We start from the raw sequence: 5,298 nt of genomic DNA on the forward strand, positions 1-5,298 counted from the left end.
CAAAAGAAAACTAAGAAAAGGAAGAAAATAAATAAAATAAATCGATTACTTGGCTACCTTCAGGAAGTGCAAATTTTTAACATTGGTTGCTCGACGCGACCTGTCCCCTATCAAGGTACAAAGAAATTCCCGTATATCTCTGGTCCTTTCTTGGATGAGTTGATATGGCCTAGTAAGGCCAAAAGGGTTTCCATCTTTTAAAAAGAACTAGACGGGTCGAATTTGATATTTTTAAATTTTTTCAAAAAAAAAGGAAAAAAGAAAGAATCAAAAGACTCAAGCGACCTAAAGAGTCAAAATAAAGAAAAGACTCAATTGACTCTAATTCGACTGACTCAATTAACTCGTAAGGTAAAGATGAGCAGTATTCAAATATATATGAGATACCAAGAGAAAGAATTTATCGAGGCTTGGGAGCCTCTAACTCTTTTACTTGAAGTCCCTCAAAATAAAGTTCATACTCACACTTAACCTTACTAACTTGTTCTGAATATGGCATGGGATAGACATCATCATCATCATCGGTCTAGGGGAATTCCTTAATAAGGTCGGCCTTGGTGCCACAGACAATGGGAAGCTTTGAATGATTCTCCAATGTCGGCATGGAATGTGCAAGACGAGGAATATGATGGACCTCAACTAGTACGAGGGCTTGAGTCTCAAGTGAGACTCAGTAGATTCATGCTCACACTTAGAAAAATCATTAGCAAGTTCATACATTAAGGAATCTGATGTGTTGTAAATGAGATGAAATAATGGTATGGAGTTGCGGTGATGAGTTATGCATTGCACATGCAAGTTTTCCTAGTAAAATCCAAGTATAAATCTCACTAGGTTTCCTGGTAAGTCCAGAGTCGAACACAGGGACTACTGAGTTACTATGCGTTAGTAAAATTGATTCCTTTGCGGTGGTAAAAACAAATAAGTTGGATGGTATTTTGTTTAAGTAATTCCTATGCGACAGATTCGAGTAAAGAGTTGATGAAAATGAGAAGTACAATGAGTATGCGGTGAACGGGTTGAAAGAGGATTTAGCTAACACTTTCTAAGATTGCGTTCAAGTTATGCGATCATGCTACACACACAAAACAAAAAATCATTTTCCAATGCAAATGCCATAATTCATATGTCTAGGACGCATGCGATGTATACGATAATGTCGACAAGACTTATTCCTAAGCCTCTATTCTTGCCTATGCGGTGATGAATGATGCACACATACACAAGGTGACCACATACTATCATATCCTATCTCTAGTGTGCATGTGATGCGTTAATAGCAAACAGAACTTATTCCTAAGTTTCTATCTCTTGCTTATGCGGTTCTAATCCTACTCTCTCGAGCCTAGATTCTAATCTGACTTTCCTAAGCTAGATTCTATCATTAGACCACCCTTCTCGGGATCTCTAAAGGCATGAATGATGCATACATAAGACAAGATGATCGCATAAAGCGAAGATCTCAGGTCATTGCTAGCTAACGGTACTTCTCCAACGCCATTTCAAAATTTATGCTACTCATGCGAGGATATAGAGAGAGATGAGCACAAGTTGAATTAAGATTTCCATTGTCTATTAGATAAATGCATAAGAATACAGAATAACAATAGAATGCAGAGATAAGAAGCCCGGTAGCAATGTCTTGCTTCCCATGGCCTTTTACACTGTCTTTTCTTTCCAACTATGCTCAGTTGAATGTCCTTACTTCTGCAACTGTTAGCCCTCTCTCCTTTTGTAGTGCTTCCTGGCAGTCGTTCGAGCTGTCTAGGAATGTCCTTTCGGTGTCTTCTTCTCTTCGCATGTCTCCACCTTCTAAGTATATAAATAATTACAGACTAACGGCTATCTATCTGTATGTGATCTAACTTCTCTATATGGCGAACTCTTTTATCGATGGTAGCCTTCGGTATTTATAGAGCTCAAGGTGAAGAAGCTTGTCTTTCTAATGATTGCAATGATGGGAGGTCATTAAATCTTCTGTCTGATGTGCCGATTATTGGTCACCAAAAAGTTGAATGTACTTGCTACAGTATCGTTAACGACTTGTCAACTAAATTCGGATTCGACCGTCATCAGCTTTCCGTCCCATCATGATTTATTATGCTTTCACCTTGATGCGCCATCTTTATGTAGCCACCTTTTTTAGCGAATTTTCGCGAGCACATACGATCGCATGACTTTGCGGACACCATCTTTCCATGCGCGCGGACGCCTAATTCCTTGGATCGCAATCTCACTTGTGCCAACACATTTTTCCTGCACGAAATAAGTAAATTAGCTGCTTTTATGCGATGGGCGCATTCGATCACAATATTCTTAGTTTAATGCTTTTGGACATGATTTTATATATTTTTACTGTTGCATTCCCTCATTGTTTTACATCTTTGCATACGCGTCTACCGGTAAAATAAATTTGTCAATTGAGACCAAGACATCCTTCACCTTCCCCTCTGGATGAAGTAGGGACCTGTCCGCCAGCTGGAGAGTCACTGTTGTAAGCATCAACTGCCCCATGTTTAATTGTTTGAAAATTGACAAGGGCATTAAGTTGATACTGGCCCCAAGATCGTAAAGCGCTTGACCTATATATATCCCGCCAATTGAGCAGGGTATCGTGAAACTTCCGGGATCGCGCATCTTCGGTGGAATTATAGTGTTTGACTTTTGCGTTAATGCCACCATTGCGAACTTCCCTGTGCTCATTTTCTTTGTCACCATGTCTTTCAAAAACTTAGCATATTTTGGCATTCGTTCAATCGCTTCAGTGAAGGGGATGTTGATGTGTAACTATTTTAACATGTCCATGAAGCAATGGTACTGCACTTCATCATTTTGCTTCTTCTTAAGTCTCTGAGAGAATGGTGGTAGTTGTACCTTCACAGTTCGCTATTCCATAGGCTTAGAAGTGGATGCAACTTCTAGTTCCATCGTCTCATTTTCTTCTGGTTCTTCCTATGTCAACGGGGTCTTAGATTCCATCACAATTGGAGTAGTCCTTCTTGGCTCCGCCCCCTCTTCCACTATTGTCTTTCCACTTTGTAAGGTCACGACTTGACATTGCTCTTTTCCCATATTCCCCGGGTGCAAGGGAGCTAGTCTGACACTCGACGACACCCCTTGCAGTCTACTTTAAGCTCGCCCACAATCTGCCCTATTTTGAATTTCGAGATTGCAAATAGAAGTTGCCTGATTCTAGAGTACTATTTCATTCTTTTCAATATACTGCTTATAATAGGCTATCCAGAGAGCACGATGGCGGCGCATGCGAGTTTCTCGCTTGATTTTGCGATTGACTGTTTGTTGTGGGAAAAATCCTGATGGCCCTTCTTTTTTGCGTATGGGTTAATAACTCTTTGATTATTTTTCCATGCGAAATTGGGATGGTTTCTCCACCTGGGGTCTGTAAGTGTTAGAAAAAGGATTGTAATTACGAAACATATAGATTGCAGGTTCCTCAGACATTCTTCCATCGGATGCAAATCTCCACAATTAGCACAACTTGTGCTTGTCTGCTCGATTGCGTTGACCTGCCCTCTTTGTGTTCCCGAGCTATTGATTGAGATGCCTTGTATCAGATTCATCATCGCATTCATTTAATTTTGTAGGGATGCGATGGCCCCATTGTTTGCATCGCCTTCTCAAATTTTTAATCGTTGATCACTTTCCTTCCAATCTTCATGATTCTTCAAAATGCGATCAAGGATATTTTTAGCCTCGTTATACGTTTTGTCAAGCAAACCTCCAGCTGCTGCCGCATTGGCAACTGTCTGCGATGTAGGGTTCAAACCCTGATAAAAGATTTCCATTTCGAGACAGTCAGGTAAGCCATTGTGCGGACAATCTTGCACCAGTCTCTTAAACCTCGTCCAGGCATCGCTGAACGATTCATCAATTTCTTGTTCAAAATTTGTAATCAACTTCCTCCTTCTTGCGTTCTTGGTAGGGGGAAAGTATTTCTTCATGAATTTCTCTACTACTTGTTCCCAAGACGTTATCTCCCCTGGTTCGAAAGAATAGGCCCATTTCCTTAATTGGTTGCATAGCGAAAATGGGACTAACGTTCGTCGAATTTCTTCAACTAAGATGTTTGGGAACACAAAAGTGTTGCAAATTTCGATGAAACTCTGGAGATGGACGTGCGGATCCTCACCACGCCTTCCACCAAACTGTTCGGCCGTCTAAATCATCTGCAACATAACCGACTTCATCCCAAACATCGATCTGTCCAGAGCTGGCCACATGATTCCTGGGGAGAAATCATAGAGGTTGGGCGACGCATAGTCCCGGATGGGCCTATTGCAGTCGTTTGCCAGGAGAATGGGGTTTGCCATGATGTTATTTGCATTTGCTGCCCTGTTTTCCAGTTGTTCCATCATAGTGGGATTTCTTTCTTCTTGTTTTCGGCGGTTATCTCTCTGTCTTCTTCTGAACGTTCTTTCAATTTTTGAGTCGTAATTGGGTGCAAGAATGTGTCCTTCACTCATACGACACCTGGTTCTTCCCTTACCAAAGGAGAGACAGTGCACAGAGGTTGAAAGTTGCAAAGAAAATAAAAAAGTTACTATTAGCGCAATATGTACTGCCATAGTCCCCCCAACAATGGCGCCAAAAACTTGATGCGTTGTAAATGAGATGAAATAATGGTATGGAGATGCGGTGATGAGTTATGCATTGTACATGCAAGTTTTCCTAGTAAAACCCAAGTATAAATCTCACTAGGTTTCCTGGTAAGTCCAGGGTCGAACACAGGGACTACTGAGTTACTATGTGTCAGTAAAATTGATTCCTTTGCGGTGGTAAAAACAAATAAGTTGGTTGGTATTTTGTTTAAGTGCAATTCCTATGCGATGAATTCAAGTAAAAAGTTGATGAAAACAAGAAGTACAATGAGTATGCGGTGAACGGGTTGAGAAGGGATTTAGCTAACACTTCCTAAGATTGCGTTCAAGTTATCCGATCATGCTACACACATAAAACAATAAATCATTTTCCAATGTAAATGCCATAATTTCTATTTTTAGGACGCATGCGATGTATATGATAATATTGATAGGACTTATTCCTAAGCCTCTATTCTCGCCTATGCATTGATGAATGATGCACACATACACAAAGTGACCACATACTATCATATCCTATCTCTAGGGTGCATGCGATGTGTTAATAGCAAACAGAACTTATTCCTAAGTTTCTATCTCTTAATTATGCGATTCTAATCTGACTCTCCCGAGCCTATATTCTAATATGACTTTCCCAAGCCTAGATTCTATCTTTAGACCACCCTTCTGAGCATCTCTA

General features: G+C 40.4%; 1 non-coding gene across 1 annotated transcript; it reads left to right on the forward strand.

Moving 5' to 3' along the window:
- Window positions 1-3,822: 3,822 nt before the first annotated feature.
- On the forward strand, window positions 3,823-3,929 carry LOC120070399. The gene has a single exon (XR_005479893.1). It is a non-coding gene; the product is annotated as a small nucleolar RNA R71 (small nucleolar RNA).
- Window positions 3,930-5,298: the final 1,369 nt, after the last annotated feature.

This window comes from Benincasa hispida, chromosome 1 (genome assembly GCF_009727055.1).
Source record: "Benincasa hispida cultivar B227 chromosome 1, ASM972705v1, whole genome shotgun sequence".
Taxonomy (NCBI): domain Eukaryota; kingdom Viridiplantae; phylum Streptophyta; class Magnoliopsida; order Cucurbitales; family Cucurbitaceae; genus Benincasa; species Benincasa hispida.